The following is an 18432-nucleotide window of genomic DNA, read 5'->3' on the forward strand; positions in this document are numbered from 1 at the left end:
AGAAACCTAGCTTCCAGTTCTGGTTTTGTGCCTTGTTTCCACAGTAAGTCAGTGACACATATTAAGCTGGAGCCTACAAAATACTGCTCATGCCTCAGCAATCTGGTTGCTCTTTAAAAATACAGCTTCTTGGACTCTACCCAGCACTTACTTAACTAGCCACTTGAGTGTTAGGCTCAGAATCTGATAGGTGTACATACAGATCCCCAGGTAATTTCTGATACAATATTCCTTTAAACACTGTTTGACGATTCTACTTGGAATATATAGAAATATGAAAATTAAAAAAAACTTTATTATTTGCATTGTTTAATCTAGGCAAACCTGCATAAATAAATAAATAAATACATACATACATACATACATACATAAGATGCAGATAGAGCCAAGGCCAGTCCCTTCTGTTTGAGGTGGGTAGAGTTGGAACACCTCTCACTTGAAGATGAGCAATGTAAAGTCAGTAGACAGAGACTAGGAGTCCTATTCAGGAAAGTAATTAAGACCAAATTAGAATAAAAAGTAAAAAACCAGTAAAAAGCAAGCAGAAGAATGGTTTTAGAGCTGGAGCTAAGGTAAAAGAGCAGTCATGAGGGGGTGGGAACACGATTGCCGTGCTGTCTAACTCTAGGAACTAAAAACATTTACAATTGTATTAGTTATCTATTGCTGTGTAACAAATGACCCCAAATTTAGCAGCTTAATTAAAACAACAAATACCTCTCTGAAGATTGCTTGGGTGTCCTTATGACATGGCAGTTGGATTTCCCCAGAGTTAGTGATTTAAGAGAGATGGCAGTGGGGGGAGGAGAGGAGAGTGAGCACAAAAGCCATGGTGTTTGTAAAAACCTAATCTCAGAAGCAGTATTCTACTGCCCCTGCAAATTCTATTCATCAGAAGTGAGTCATTAAGTCCAGTCTCCCCTCAAGGGGAGAGGAATTATGCTCCTTGAGGGGAGGAGTGTCAAAGAATTTACAAACCCATCTCTGAAACCATCAAAGTTGAGTATGTGAATGGCCCCTCTCCTCCCTAGTTGTGGAGAGCACAACCAATATAGCTGGACAAGGCAGTCCTAGCTGGAAACCAAGAGACCAGGAGGATGAAATGAGGCAGACCTGAGGTTACTTGGAGAAGTTCTGATGAGGAATAAGGATGCCTATAATGATTTCTTGTGAAGCAGTGGGACACAGTGGGTAAGGGCCCTGGCTTTGAGTCTAGCATATCTGGTGTGATTCTCAGGGCTCCTGCTTTCTAGCTCTTGCAAGTAATTTAGCATCTTTAGGTTTCAGTTTTTTCATTTATGTAAAATGGACCATAATTTTGCCTGCCCCATAAGGTCAGGTCACTTCCCACATTATATTTCTCAGCAAGCTCTGAAAAATACTTATACACTACAGTATAGCTTAGATCTATCCATTTATCTCCATACACACTGATCCCTTCCTGGGTCAAGCTTCTACCATCTCTCATCTTGACAACTTTAATGACCTTCCTATTAGTTCCCCAACTTCCACCCTTGCTGTTCTAAGGTTTGTTCTCCATACAGCAATCAGAATGACCTATAGAAAGTGCAGATTAGTCCTATCATGTTTCTGCTTAAACCATTCAGAGATTCCATTTAATTTTAAAACAAAATAAAAAATTCCTCACCATTGTTCATGAGATATGATCTGATTCTCACCTATCTTTCAAGACTGATCCGGGACCACCCTAACTCTGGCATCTTTTCTGCCTATCTAGCAAGTCAGGCTATTTCCTGCCTCAGGGTCTTTGCACTTGTTCCTTCTTCCTCCAGGTCTTTGCATGGTTGGCTCCTTCATCTTCTTCAGACTACTGCTTTTTGGCTTTGTAGCAGGGTCCCTTAGCTCATCCCTTTCTTTTATAACTGTATCTAGTGTATCTAGGAACAACTAGCTGGCACCATTATACCTTTTAATGCCACAAAACTCTGCTAAGGTATCAAAAACACTATCATCTAGAGCCTTGCCTCATATAAGCATAGGCTTAAGTGACTCAAAGGTGATATTTTGAATATCTCTATTGCCAACTCATGCCATGGACTGTCAGCGCCATCTTGATTATTGGAAATAGAGTCATGTGCCTTTGAAGCTAATCAGAGTAGAAAACCAGTCACAAAAACCCATTTTTAAGATTCTATTTCTCAAGAACCACCCCACTCTCAGTACCAAAGCTCTGTTAGTCAAGGTTTTCTAGTAAGAGAAGAGATCTGTAAATATGAGATTTTATGTAAGTTTCACATGCAACTGTGGGAATGCACGGGTCCAAATTCTGTAGGGCAGGCTGTGAGCTGGCAACTCCGATGAAGGTTTTCTATGAATTCCTCAGGAAAGGCTGGCTGGCTGAAGTGGAGAGAGATTCTCTCTTCTAACTTCTCTTTTAAAGCTTCAACTGATTAGATTAACTTCTCTCATTGCAAAAGACACTCCCCTTAGTTGATTGTACATAAAATCAGCCATAGGGTCAACCAACTTACTGATAATGTAAGTCCATGAAATATGCTCACATAACAGTTAGGCCAGTGCTTGCTTCACTGGGTAATTGGGCACTTGCACCTGGCCTTGTTGAACCATGTACTCAACCATCACAGAGCCCACTTCCCCTGAGAACCTTCCCTGATCACTCTTTCTAAAGCAGACATACCCCTCTCTGAGTGTTTTTTTATCTGTTTACCTAATTATTTTCCTTCCCAGCACTATCACAACCTGTAATTTTCTTGTTTTTATTTGCTTTCTTATCTCCTGTCTCCACACACCTAGAAAGCAAGCACCATGAGGACAACGACATGTCTATTTGGTTTGTTTGCTATTGCATTCTCAGGGCTTAACCCAGTGCTTGGATCATAGTAGGCACTCAACAAATAGTCATTGGACATGAACAATGATGAAAACCTAAGAGCATAGCACAGTTTCTGGTATATAGTAAGTGCCAGATAAATATTTGATAGTTACATATTGAGTGTATAAACATCTATCACACAGGACTGGGGGGGGGGGTGAATAATTGGGGTATCTGGAAGGCACCATCTGCAGCATTTGAAACATTAAATCATCGACCACTGTTGATTGAGTGCCTGGTGCTGCACTTACTTAATGGGGATGGACAGGGACTGACATATGGGCTACTGAACATCTATATCTCTGGGAGCCCCTAGACGTTAACTGACTTTTCATTTATTCATCTTGATATTAATCAGATTTTAAATCCCAAGCTATCAAGTGTGCTCCGCATAAAGAAGTGTGACACAAATGAGCCTATTATTGTTTGGGGCATACTTTGTACCATAAAGCAAGTTACTAAATAGATTTTAATGTTGGAAGCATCATAAACTCAAGCATTCCATTAGTTTGCCCTTCCTATATTTGACAAAATCAATCTTACTTGTGCTAGACTATTTGTTCTCCTGTAATAGGGACATGGATGAAAAAATTTAGACAGTATCAGAAAAACTATGAGGAGAAAAAAAAAAGTCTCAAATATAAGGGCTTCTGCTGGCAATGCCAGATCTTCCACTGTGCCACACTGGTATCAAATCTCATGGTGCTTCCATGGCAAAGAGCCTGGCACATGGAAGATGCTCAATAAATGCTCCTTAAAAGGAAGGATACAAGAATTAAAGTCCAGGCTTATGCACAATCTATGAGAAAAGAATATGGTATTGAAGTCTTTGAGAACTGGCTTTAAGTAATTATCCTACTATTTTACCACCTGTGACAAATTACTTAACTTCCCTTGAACCATGGATTCTAAAACCATAACATGGGGAAATGCTGTTAACTTCATAGCATAGGGCTGGATGTGGTAACAAATGGGAGATAAGATAGCTAGTTGGATGAAGTTGCTTATTTTTACTTTCCTCTCTTGGAGCTAGCTTCAGAAAACTAACTTGCTTTTCTGCCTTTTATAATCTTTTCAGCCTGAAAGAAGATCCACAAGCAATAGAGTAGCCCGTAATCTCTCTATATCCTGTTTCATAGAAGACAAACCCAGGAGCTTTTGATTTTATATATTTTAATATTATTCAAACTGTGAAACAAAAACAGGAGTACCACTTCAATAAACATGGGCATCGATAAATATTTCATAGTTCTGAAAAAGTAACGTTAGACTTCTTACTTATACCCTTGTTCTTGGGGAAGGGATCATTAAAACTGCCTACCCTTTCAGCTCTTCCTTCTAGAAGGAATTTTCTTTAAATGGTTATGAAGAGGCAAAGCAGATCAGTCTGTCTCTTCCTTGTCCTAAATTGGTACTTTGTATCTCTGAGGATTTCAGCATAGTGATTTCCATTTTAGCCAAGTCTCTGCCTCACCCGTGAAGGGTCCCCTTAAACATCCCTCACAATGGCTGATGACATGGTCAGCAAACATTGCCTATGAATAAAAAAGGAGACCTCTAATGTTTTTTTTTTTGCTACCGCTGATACCTCTTAGCATATTGCCCTGTCCTTGAAAGAAAGCAAACTTTACCCGTGCATTTTTTTTTAAATTTCAATTCTGAAATTAGGTTTTAATTTAATTTACTTCAGTTTATAGATTCACAAACATTTACTGGGTCTCTCTATGTGTCAGGCTTTGTGCTAGGATCTGGGGATTAAAAGATGAAAAGACATATTCCATGTTGTCCACTATAACAGAGGCACAGTTCAAGGCACAGTTGGTTCTAAAGGAGAGAGGGAGTTACTCTTCTTAGGCTGGTAGATACTGCTTGAGTTTAATGTTAAAAGGTGATGTTCTAGTTATCTTTTGTGTAACAAAGTTAAAAGATGATGTTAGCTATCTATTGTGTCACAAATTAAGTCCCCCCCAACCCCCCCAAATTACCAGCTTCAAACAGCAACATTGTTATCATCAGGCAGGCATGGCATAGCTGATGGTTCTTGCCCAGTGTTTCTCTCACCAGGCTGCAATCAGTGGGACAGCTGGGGCTGTGGTCATCTCAAGGTTTGGGTAGGGAGGGATCCACTTCCAAACTCACTCATGTGGTTGTTGGCAGGATTTGGTTCCTCACAGGCTATTGTACCCAGAACCTCAGTTATTTGCTGGCTGTTGGCTTCAGGCTGCCCTCAGTTTCTTGCCACATGGTCCTTTGCAAAGGACAGTTTATAACCTGGCGCCTTGCTTTGTTAGAGAGAGCAAGCAAATAGAGCTCTTGAGAAAATGTGAACAAAACTTAAGTCACAGTCTTCTGCAACCTAATCCCTGAAGTGACAGTTCCATCATGTTTGCAGTATTCTATTCAATAGTAGCAAGTCACTAGCATCATCCTACACATCAGGGGAGGGAATTACTTAAGGGCATGAATTCCAGAAGGAATTAAGGGCATAGTGTAAGCGTCCTACTGCAGATGAGTAAGCATTCATCAAGGCAGACTCGGAATGAAGAGGAGATGCACAGCTGAGGAGAAAACCCAAATGAGCCAAGCCATGAAAGCAAGAGCAAGACATGATTAGAGAATTTAAAATATTTGACTGGAGTGCAGGGTGCATGGGTTGGCTGATGATGCGGATGATGGTATGAAGGACTTTGTATAAATAGAGAAAATTGAACTTTATCCAAGGTTCTGAGGAACCATTAAAGAGTTTTAAGCAGAGACATAATTGAATATTTACTTTTGGAAGAGCACTCTTATGGTAGTGTTGATACAGAGGTTATGTCGCCTGCTTACAATTGATCCCATCAGACCCTCATAACCAATTTGCATGACAGCTTTTCTGGTCTGTGGAGGCAAGGAGCTTCAGGGCTATACAGCCTTCTGTTATGAGACGATGGGGTTGGGTATGTAGTACTGGTTGTAAAATGGCAGTAGAGTGGGCAACTGATCTCTTTTTCTTGCATTGATTTGGAAAAAGTGGAAAAACTTAGATCAGATGCAGTTGCTGGTTCATCTCAGTGGAATAAAATCTAATTAGCCTTTATAGAATACTCACTCTAGCTTCATGGTTTGAGAACCATCCCATTGTCTCCTCCTCTACAATTGCAAAGTTTTGAAAAGCCATTAACAATGAGGTAAAAGACACAATAAATATAGGAATACTCTAGGGACCTTTTAAAGATGTAGAACATTTTTGAGATAGAAAACAATAAAGCAATCATGCTTCACCTCCTGGTGTGTAAAGTGAGAGTCTTGGCCATGGTGATCTATGAGACTCTGAAGAGTTCCACATTCTGAGATTCTTGTAAGAGGCACAATTACTTAGAGATCCACCCCACCTCCTTTTATTTTTACTTCCAGAGAGTAATCTCAGGGCAGGGTGTATACTTCCATTTCAGCCTGACACATTAATTCTTTGATGTTTTCGTGGAAAAAGCTTTTCTTCCTGTTTCATTGCAAATGTTTAGAAAAGCAGTTGTTAAGATAACAGTGGAACTTGTAAATGCATTTACTTCCCACTGTACTGCTGATGGGCTGAACTTTCTTTCCCAGTAGAGACATTGCTGTTTTCAACAGGGAGTACATAAAGCATGAAAAAAGGGACGGCACAGAGTGATAAGCACAAGCAGAGACTGTCCCACCTTTGCCTGTCACCTGGGAGGTAAAAAAGAGGCCACACATCCATTTGAGGTTGCTCAGTCATCTTTGCTCTACCCACTTGTTTATGGAGCAGAGCAGGGCCAACGCTGGCTCGTACTGTGGTTAATCCAAACAAGTTCCTTGTGAGCTGAGAAGAGGCCTGTGTGGTCAGATAGCAGGGCTTACTATATACCATTACGCTGAGGGGATTTTTGAGCTTGACATCACATGGTGATGGCAGAGCTTGTGTGGAATGCACAAACCTTCATTCTGCAGTATAATTTGTTGTGCATATTTATCTGCAAAAGGGAAATGCAAGGTATTGAGATACTCACAGGTCCTCCTCACTAAGCGGGTGGCAAGATCCTGTAACCAGTGCAAAAAGTGCATTCCGTGGGCGTCATACATATTTTTACAATTTTATTTTTAATTGGAGTGGTAAATACCCAGATATTCATTTTATGATTCTTTCATACAATTTTTTAATGGGGAATTTAGATGGTGGTGGAACTTCTCAACATTTTTTATCGTGGTGTCATCAACATACAGTAAACTGCATATATTTAAAGTATACAGTTTAAAAAGTTTTGACATATGTATACACCTGTGAAACCATCACCACATTAAAGATAATAAACGTATCCATCATCCCCCTAAATTTCTTCATGCCCCTTTGTAATTTGTCACTCCTGTGCCCCTCTCCCCACCTCCACGATGACTGATCTCTTTTCTGTCACCATAGATTAGTTTGCATTTTCTAGAATTTTATAAACAGTATGCACTCTATGCTGATAATATTACATGAAACAATAGTTAATTCCTTTTTGCTGTTAAGTAGCATTTCAATGTATGTACATACCATGATTTATTTACCTACTCAGCTGCAGATGGACATCTGCGTTATATCCAGGGCTGGGTTATTTCAAATAAAGTTGCAATAAGCTTTTTTGTACATGTTTCTGTGTGAACAGTGCTTCCTTTTCTCTTGGGTAAATAACTAGGACTGGAGTGGCTGGATCATATGCTAGGTGTATGTTTAACTTTTTAAGAAACTGCCAACCTGTTTTCCAAAGTAGTTGTACCATTTTACATTATCACTAGCAGGGAATGAGAGTTCCAGTTCTTTCATATTCTCTCCAACACAGTCTTTTTATTTTAGTTTTAGCCATTCTGATAAGTAAGCAGTGGTTTTATATAGTTGCTTCATCTTGTCTTAACAGTGTCTTTTATAGTACAATAGTTTTAAATTTTGATACAGTCCAGTTTGTTAAAATTTTCTTTTGTGGTTTGTGATTTTGGAGTTGTATCTAAGAAATCTTTACTGCTTAGATATTACTTGACTGGGATCGATTCTCCAGCCTTTAGCTAATTGTTCACTTTCTGGAAATCAACCATGAGAATATGATGAAATATTCTTGTGTATGGAATATGCTCATATTGCAGAGAAAATGTATACTTTGGAAATTTAAGAGGGACTAGGGCAGTTGCAAATGCCAAATTAAGGACACAAAGAATTTCAAAACTTTTTTGGAAAGAAAAAGGAAAAATTGCCACAGATGTCTCCAACCACCTTTGAGAACAGAAGCTTGACGGTGGTGGAGATAGGAGGACGCTTAGCATAAGGTACAAATTCATGATGATAACAGTAATTAACATGCAGGAGAGTAGATGGTGGGCATACTTGGGCTTCAAGTGAAAGAAAACCACAAAGTATTAGTGTCATCACCTTACTCTGTGAACAACCACTGGGAATCATTTTGAACACAGAAAATAGGTCCCTTATATTCCTTGTCCTACATCCACCCAGCAAAATCCCAATTTGAGGGCCATGGGACAATTTTACCTTCCTTTCTCTTACATACAGAGGGCAATCCTTGGTTCCCACCTTGCCCCCTCCCTCATTGAGACCATAACATATGCTCCTGTCTTCTGCATCTAAACACGTTTCAGTATCTACAGATACCCTTCCATCTTTTCCTCTGTTCCAGAAAAATGACGAATTCTTCCTCTTGTTCCACCTAACCTCCCTTTGCCTTGATGCCCCTTCCCCTTGATTTCAATATGACCTTCCTCTTGAGGGATTGCCTCTGTTTCTTGTATCCTCATAACTGCGCTGGGCCCTTCTTGCAGTGGATAATGTGCTCATGCCTCTTCTTATCCTAGGAAAAAATCTCTTTTGACCCCCAGATTCCCTTTCAATTTTTTTTGCTTCTTACTTTATTCAAGTGTTTTGAAAGAGTAATTTTACTATCTCCACTTCTACTACTCCAAATCTCTCTCCAGTCCACTGTGTCCTGACCTCTATCCCTCACCAGTCTGTTGAGACTGTTTTCCCCAAGGTCCAATGACTCCTTAATTGCCAAATGGACATTTTCTAAGACTATTTTACTAGACTCTTGAGTTGTATTTACTTCTTTTTTGAAACTTTATGCCCTTGGGTAGGCATGAAATTTTGCTCTCTTCTTTTTGCCTTCTCATTCTCAGACTACTTCTTTATTTTCTGCTCAATGAATTTACTTTTTTTTTTTTAATTAAAACATGACTTACCTAAATGAGTGATAACTATAGCATGCACACTGGAGCTATTTCTTATCTCTTTTCAAGCTTTGTAGTTTGGGTACCCACATGAAAATCTTACCATTAACATTTGTTTTTAGTTTTAGTTGGTCATATATTCTAATTTTATTTAATTAACTTTTTACTTGACATTAGTAGAGAAAGTATCATCTTTCATCTGTTTACCTATTCTCTTTGCAATAAGCTGGAGGGTCATTAACTGTATGCACTAAAACAGCTGAATTCAGAGCATTCAATTTACAGGACAGAAATATATAGTACTATGCTTTAGAAATTCTGTAAATATTAGAAACCTATAAATGAGAATTGAATTTGAGCTGTAGAGGTAGAAAGTGTGATTAAAGAGAATATAAGATGCTTCAAGACTTCTTTTCTGGACAGGAGTTAAAAAAACAGATAAACCTTATTGGCTTTTTTTCTCTTGCAGATAAAAAGGCAATACAAAAGCTGAGAAATACAAAGTTGCTTTGGGCATTTAAATAGATTTTTGGCATATAGTTTAGTAATCCTTGTTTAAGTCAGCAAAGAAATGTAGAGGCACGGAGTTAAGGATGAGTTATTTATGTATGTGATTTCATTGTTGTCTTTGATAGAGAGAGAGAGCATTAGCTGTGATGATATTTTTCTTTACATCAATTGCATTATCTTCATACTGGATAAAATTAACGCCTTAAAAATCTAGTCTAATTCAAACCACTTTTGGCCGTTAAAAAAAAATGCCAATGGTCATTTCATTTATTCAAAGATTTAAAACATATAGGTATACTTTTTATACTTTTTATTTTAGCAATCTATCTAAATGTCTTGAAAAGAGGTCCGTGAAGTCTAATGCAGGATAAAGCAATCATGTTTATATTTATTCTTTATTTTATCACAAGAAATTTGTCTCCTTTCACTTGCTCACATGAAATATTGCTGGTTTATGCCCCATAAACATGACTAGCCTTCTGAAACTGAGGAGAGTTGCAGAGCTGCCTGACTAATAGCAGTTTAAAGTCTCTGATGCACCAGGATCAAATTAAATAAGGCTTCTGTGTTGTCAAGATTTAGAATCTACTGATGCACCAGCATTTATTCATCTGCTTTTTATTTAGCTTTGAAGGCTCGCAGGTCAGCTGCCTCTGATGACTCTGGCCGCCTTCCAGGCCAGGCGCAGTTACAGCTCCACCAGGGGGCAGTCTTGGATGGATAAATCCTCTCATTTGCAACCACTGGTTGCTGTTCTCTTTTTCATGCTATTCGGCTATATTTTTGCTTTTTATTTTCAAGAAATAGTTTAGGTGTTTAGAACATATTTACTTACTATTTTCTTATTGTCAAAACCTTCTTTGCATCTTTGGAATAGAAAGTAGGTTTTCTGAAATCTGTACCAGTAGGAGGTACTATACTGCTTAATAAATGTACATGAAAGACACAAAAGATGATGAAATTAAAAAAAAACAAACACAAAAGCCTTCTCCAAAAAGAAAACTAAATAAAATAAAGAGACCAAGCAGGAGTGTATTCCATCGTATGATCCCTAGGCAAAAAGCCACTGGTTAAACAGACTACTCTGCTTCACTGGTCAGGAAGGGATTGCTCCCTGGTGGCTGGAGCAGACAGCTCAGACTGAGTTCTGAAACCTCATATCCATTTTGCTGGTAACCTCAGAAGGAGTCTGATGTTTTCGGCTTGCTGGCAGTTTTATTGATGGAGCGTGGGGTAGACAGAGGCCTGAACTGCTCTTCCAGAACTCAATTGCCTCTGCATGACTAATAGCAAGAGGGACAGTTGCATAAATCAGTAAACATGCTTTTACTAAACTGCGAGGCCGGGTGCAGGTGAGGAGTGGACAAGCCAAATATGTCGTTTTGCTCAATCCTCATAATTCTACTTTAAATTATGGATGAAGAAACTAAGAATCTGAGAGCCAATAACTTGCCAAGGCTGTGTAACCTGAAAATCAGAGATGAGACTTAAATCCAGGTCTATTTCCTGCCTGTCTAGTTCACCTGCAATTTAATTGTTGAGGCTTTTCTACCTAATTCCTTTCCTCTCCCCGACCCACTATCCCATTCTCCACATTTCCCATTCCATTTTCTTATTCTTGAATTCAGTTTCTATTTCTCAGATCTTTGCTAGATTTACATTTCACCACTGACACTACATTGGTTATTACTAAGCTCAGTGTTTTAATTTTCTTTCTTTTGGTTATTAGTGAGGTGAGCATTTAAAAAAAAGAAACATACATTACTTCTTTTGTGAGTAGCTTGTTCATATCTTCAACCTGTTTTTTCCCCCACTGGGAAGTCCTTTTCTTTATTACTTTCTAAATTTTTTTTTTAGATTGTCAGTGTATTACCTCTTTGTCACATGCTTCAAGTATTTTTATGAACATTTTTCTATTTTTCTTTTTCATTTTTTCCTTGTAGATGACTTTGGTTTGCTAAAGCTGCCAATACAATATAACAGAAATGAACTGGCTTTTATAAAGGGGATTTATTAAGTCCCAAGTTACAATTCTAAGGCTGTGAAAATGTCCCAATTAAGGCACCAACAAGAGGATGCCTTCTTGGAAGAAAGGCTGCCAGCATCTGGGACACCTCTGTCAGCTGGGAAGGCTTGTAGCAGACATCTGCTGGTCCTTTGCTCCTGAGTACTGTTGCTCTCAGCTTCTGAATCCAGTGACCCTCTAAGCATTTGTGTCTGTCTGCTCTCTGTGTTGGCTTTCCAACCATCAAGGCTATCTTCATAATGTGTCCCTCTTAAAGGACTCCTGTAAGTGGTTTAAGACTTTAGGAGCCTTAATTGAATGGGTAGGGTCATATTTCCATGGAAACAACCTAATCAAAAGGTCCCACCCAACAATAGGTCTGCCCTTACAAGATTGAATTAGAAGAAATGGCTTTTCTGGGGTACATAAGAGTTTCAAACCAGAACATTCCACCCTCTGGACCCCCAAAAGACATGTTCTTACCAAATGCAAAATACATTCATCACAATATCGAAAAAGCCTTAAATCATTCCAGTAGCATTACAAATACAATACAAATAAAAAACAGTATAAAATCTCATTAAAATAAGCTACAGGCATGATTTATCCAAAGGCAAAATTTTCCTCTGGCTGTAGACCTGTGAAACTTAGAACATGTTACCTGCTGCCAATATAGAAAGGAGGGACAGTCATAGGATAAATATGTCCATGTCCATAGGGAAAAATTGAAAGGAAAGCAAAACCAAACAATTCTGGAAACCTACAGGGCATACTCCATTAGATTTCAAAGTCTGAGAGTCATTTATAGAATGATATTTCCTTCTCAAGGCTTGAGAAAGTGGCAGTTCCACCTTTCCCAAGGGTTTGCACAGTGGTTCTGCTCTCTCCAAACACTGGGATGAGGATTCCAACATATCCAAACAGTGGAGAGACTACCTTGTTCTTGGCCCCATCATCTTCAAGCATCTGGGTGGCACCCAGACTCTCTGACATCTCTGGGGTACATGTTCAACCTTTTCAGAACATGGGGTGGCAGCCAGGATATTTCTAATCCTTGGAGAATGTGCTCCACCATCTCTGAAGCCTTAGGGGTCCACACTCTTCTTGAGCAATGAAGCAGCAGGCCCACCCTCTGCTTCTGAACAAACGCATCTTCTCCACATGCATGGGTGGATCCACTCTCCTGGCCTGAGGTATCCTGGCTCCAGATCTTGCCTTCCATGGTTCTTCCTTTGAAGTCATTGTTCCTTCAGTTCATCCTTTTTCTGTTGCATTTAGTCCAGTCAGGCAGTAATTCTATTCATAAAGATCTCACAACAAATTTGTTGACATGACATGCAGCACACAGGGGTCAAAAACCATCAGAAAATAGGACTTCCACAGATCCTTCCTGGATCACTCCATCTCCAATCCTGGCTTTTTCAGAAATGGCTGATAGGTCCATGTTTGGTTAAATCCTCATGTGGGGAAATATTCTCTGGTGTCTAAATTTCCAAAAGCTCATAATTCTCCAAACCATCAGTTTCTGTTACTTTGTACCCAAAATTTCAGTTCTCAGCTTATCCCTTTCCTGTTATATTTACTATAAGCTGCAAGAAAAAGCCAGGCTGCATTTTCCACATGTAGTTTGGAACTAGATATTCAAGCTTGTTGTCTTCAAATTCTGCTTTCCATCTAACACCAGGACTCAATTTTGCCAAATCCTCTACCACTTTAAAACAATGGTAACTTTTCTTCCAATTTGCAATGATACATTTATCCTTTCTGTCTAAGGTCTTATTGGAAGAATCTTTTGTGTCCATAATTCTACCAATAGTCTCTCCAAAGCAATCCCAGCCTTTCCTAGTCACCTCCTCACAATTATTCCAGAGTCTTCCCCTTATCCATGTAAAAAACCATTCCAAAATGTTTGGTATTTGCAAACCACAGCACCCACTTCTCTAGTACCAAATTGTTTCAGTTTGCTGAAGTTGCTGGAAAGCTAGAAATGGATTGGCTTTTATAAAGGGGACTTATTAAGTTACAAGTTCCAATTCTGAAGTTGTGAAAATGTCCAAATTAAGGCACCAACAGGAGGTTACCTTCTTGGAAGAAAGGCTGCTGGCATCTGGGACACCTCTTTCAGCTGGGAAGGCATGTGGCAGATGTCTGCTGGTCCTTTGCTCCTGGGTTCTGTTGCTCTCAGCTTCTGATTCCAGTGACCCTCCAAGTGTCTATGTCTATCTGCTCTCTGTATCGGCTCTCCAACTATCAGTGCTTTCTCCAGAATGTCTCTCTCTTAAAGGACTCCAGTAAGCAGATTAAGACCTACCTTAAAGGGGTGGGGTCACATTTCCATGGAAACAATCTAATCCAAAGGTCCTACCAAAATTAGTCTTGGATTAGGAGAACATGGCTTTTCTGGTGTACATAAAAGTTTCAAATTAGCACAGTGACTTACATTTTTATAAATTTGAATCTGTTAGTTATTTCTGCTGGGATTCCTGGCTTCATTGTCCTGCTAACACAAATTTCTTTCCCTCAAGATTGTAAAAAATACTTTCCTCTATTTTCTAGGGTCTTCATAGTTTGCTTTTAAATCTTTAATACAATTACTTTCTTGTATGATGTAGGGTAGAAATCTATATTTTATTTTGAGGCTAATCCGTCCTATGCAATAATAAAAATAAAATGTACTACATGTCAGTCAAATGGTAAACTTATTCTATAAGATAGATACTAATTTATTCTCATTTTTCAGAGGAAGAAATTGAATCACAGAAAAGCCAAGAAAGGCTAAATAACTTGCCAAAGGCTAAGCACTAATACTTGTCTTCAAAAATCATGAAAGTGAGTAACTTTCAGTAGGTAGCCTGAATTGAGAGATGAACCAATTCTAAGAGGTTTAAATAGAGAAAAATTTCCTTGTAGTTGTATTTTTATCTTTATTTTCCCCTTAAAACATTTTTTTCTTTTTGCCTTTTTTCCCCTTAAAACATTTTTAAAAATAGATAGGGCACTAGTTGTAGAGACTGAGGAACTGAGAGGCATAAAGCTGGAGCCTGGCGTGGAGGCATGGAGCTTGCGGGAGTGCACTGACAGGAGCTGGGGACAAGGAAGTAAGCCAGGCCACATTCCTTGGGCATGCTATCCTCACCAGCACAGCCCTGTGGCTGGCGACTCATATCAGAGACCATGAATCTGAACCCCGTCACTCACTCCCATTCCCCAGGCTCCAGGTGCCCCTACCCCACCAACACCAAGTGCACATACCGGCCACACACCTACCCCCAAAACAGTCCAACTCACCTCACCTCCCTGTAGTGTAGCATTACCTCCACCTCCCTGTTGCCAGTGCATAAAGGCTGCAGGCACTAACCTCCATACTTAGGTTACCGCTGCCCCGCTGAGCTCTGTGCATCAGTTTACAGCACTACTAAACCCACGCATGTGCATGGGTCCCCAATCATGTCATTCAGTTCTGGGAACCGTGGTTAACAGCAGTCCTAGAATTGTGCATGCACACGGCTTTCAGCCACACCTCCCAGCTCTGAAAGTGCTAACCTGCGCAGCGAGGTCACATCTGTTCCCAATCCCTGAAGGCATAATGGTTACCTGCTGCCACAGCTCTACGCACACAAAGGGTCCCATATCTTAGAGTAGTGCACATCAGGGTTACAACCCCCAGACTGGTGCACCCACACAGATATATCCTCCCTTGCCACTGGACATCCATACTCACAAGCATCAGCATAACATCCCCAACCAGCACCTATACCTGCCCTGAAACAAATCACTGCATTGAGGGCCCCACCCCGTACCCTGCTCCCTGCTGTACAAGCATTCCGTGAGCACAAGGCCTTAGACTACTGAAAAAAATCAACTCCCAAAGTAAAACAATCGTATATTTACATACCATGAAAGCAGTAGAAGATCACTAAGCATATCACAATGCAGGCAGATATAACCCTGCCTAATGACTAAATTAAAACACCAGAGGAGACACAGACATTGGAACAACTAATCAAAGATGTTCATACAACTCTACTTAATAAATAAGTGGGATAGCAAATGACATAAAGGATATCAAGAGGATGGTAGAAGAGCATAAAGAGGAATTTGAAAGAAGAAATAGAAAAAAAGAAGCTATCACAGAACCCGAAGACTCTGTTGACCAAATAAAAAGCATATTAGAGGCACACAACACCAGATTTGAAGATTGAAGAAGGAATCAGTGATATAGAGGATAGGATAACTGACTTTAAAAACACATGAAAAATTTGAATTTGGTCTCAGGGAAATGATAGACAAAACAAAGTGCACAAATATAAGAATCACTGGTGTCCCAGAAGGAGAAGAGAGGAGTAAAGGGCTAGGAAGAGTAGTTGAGGATATAATGGTGGAAAACTTCCCAACCCTGATAAAGGACATAAATATACAAGTTAAAGAAGCCCAACAAACTTCAAACAGAATAAATCCAAATACGCCTTCCTCAAGGCATATAATAAACAGCCTGCCCAATGTTGAAGAGAAGCAGAAAATCCTGAAAGTGGCAAGAGAAACAATTTACTGCATACAAGGGAAACCAAATAAGACTGATTTCAGATCACTCAACTAGTACCCTGGAGACGAGAAGGCAGTGGTATGATATACTCAAGATGCTGAAAGAGAAAGACTTCCAGCCAAGAATTCTGTACCTAGCCAAATTGTCCTTCTAAATTGAGGGAGAGTAAAGTTTTCACAGACAAAGAAGTCCTGAAAGAATTAACTACCAAGGACCAGCCCTACATGAAATACTATAAGGCGTTCTGCCAGCTGGAAAAAAAAAAAAAAAGACAGGGGAGGGAGGTCTGGAGGAGGGCACAGAATTGAAGAGTACCATTAAGGGTAATTTAAAGAATAGAAAAAGAAAGAGGGAAAAGAATATATAGATCTGACAAATAAAATTAAAAAGATGGTGGAATCAAGATACACCTTTTCAATAATAACTGAATGTTAATAGACTAAATTTACCAATTAAAAGATAAAGATTAGCAAAATGGATTAAGAAACATAGTCCAGCTATATGCTCTTTACAAGAGACTCATTTTAGACACAAGGATGCAAATAGATTGAAAGTGAAAGGATGGAACAAGATTTTCTATGCAAGTTGTAACCAAAAGAAAGCAGGAGTAGCTAAACTAATGTTGGACAAAATAGACTTTAAATGTAAAGACATCATAAGAGACAAAGAAGGACATTATATGCTAATTAAAGGGTCAATTCACCAAGAAGACATAACAATCATAAATGCTTATGCTCCCAATCAAGGAACTCCAAAGTACATGAGATAGAACTTGGCAAAACTGAAGGGAGTGACAGATGTTTCAACAATAATACTAAGAGACTTCAGTACACCACTCTCCTCCACAGATAGAAGAACCAGACAGAAGATCAACAAGGAAATAGAAAAGTTAAACGATTTGATAAATGAATTAGACCTAACAGACATATATAGGTCATTGCATCCCAAAGCACAAGGTTATACATTCTTCTCTAGTGCTCATGGAACATTCTCCAGGATAGATTATATGCTGGGGCACAAAACAGGTCTGTATAAATTTTAAAACATTGAAATTATTCAAAGCACTTTCTCTGATCACAATGGGATGAAGTTGGATCTCAATAACCACCAAAGAACATTCACAAATAGATGGAGATTAAATAACACACTATTAAACAACTAGTGGGTCAAAGAAGAAATTGCTAGAGAAATCAGCAGCTGTCTGGAGATGAATGAAAATGAGAATACAACTTATTAGAACTTTTGGGATGTATCAAAGGCTGTGCTGAGGGGAAATTTATTTAAAAACCTATATTAAAGAACAAGAAAGAGCAAAAATAGAGGACTTCATGGCACACCTGGAGGAACTTGAGAAAGAACAGCAAACTAACCCCAAAGCAAATAGAAGAAAAGAAATAAGAAAGATTAAAGCAGAGATAAATGAATGGGAGAACAAAAGAACAATAGAAAGAAAGAATCAATAGAACCAAAAGTTGGTTCTTTGAGAATATCAATAAACTTCATGGGCCACTAGCAAGACTGACAAAAAAAAAAAAAAAAGAGAGAGAGAGAGAGGATGCAAATAAACAAACTCAGAAATGAGAAGGGATGCATTACCACAGACCCTGAAGAAATAAAAGAAATCATAAGAGGATACTATGAACAAGTATATGCCAACAAACTAGACAACTTAGATGAAATGGACAAATTCCTGGAGATATACAAACAAGTTACACTGACTCAGGAAAAAATAGAAGATCTCAACAAACCAATCATAAGTAAAGAGATTCAATCAGTCATCAAAAATCCTACAAAGAAAAACCCAGGGTCAGATGGCTTCACAGGGGAGTTTTATCAAACATTCCATAAAGAACTAACACCAATCCTTCTCAAAATTTTCCAAAAATTTGAGGAAAAAGGAAATCTACCTAACTCATTTTATGAAACCAATATCATTTTCATACCAAAACTGGGTAAAGATGCTGTAAGAAAGGAAAACTATAGGCCAATCTCCCTAATGAACATAGATGCAAAAAATTTTTAATGAAATATTAGCAAATTGAATCCAACAGCACATTGAAAGAATTATACACCATGGCCAAGTGAGGTTTATACCAGGAATATAGGGCTAGTTCAACACAAGCAAATCAATTAATGTAATACAGCACGTTAAAAATCGAAAAGGAAACATCACATGATCATCTTGATTGATGCTGAAAAAGCATTCAACAAAATTCAACATCCTTTTTCTGATAAAAACACTCCAAAAGATAGGAGTCAAAGGTAACTACTACAATATGATAAAGGAAATATATGAAAAACCGACAGCCA

At 38.8% G+C, this 18432-nt stretch overlaps 1 long non-coding RNA gene across 1 annotated transcript in view; it reads right to left on the reverse strand.

The window, feature by feature from the left end:
• Positions 1-391: 391 nt before the first annotated feature.
• Positions 392-18432, reverse strand: part of LOC143673454 (uncharacterized) — an 82580-nt gene continuing 64539 nt past the window's right edge. The window contains exon 3 of the long non-coding RNA XR_013170372.1: positions 392-480. This is a non-coding gene — a long non-coding RNA (uncharacterized LOC143673454). The remainder of the gene's footprint in view (positions 481-18432) is intronic.

This window comes from Tamandua tetradactyla, chromosome 2 (assembly GCF_023851605.1).
Source record: "Tamandua tetradactyla isolate mTamTet1 chromosome 2, mTamTet1.pri, whole genome shotgun sequence".
Lineage (NCBI taxonomy): Eukaryota > Metazoa > Chordata > Mammalia > Pilosa > Myrmecophagidae > Tamandua > Tamandua tetradactyla.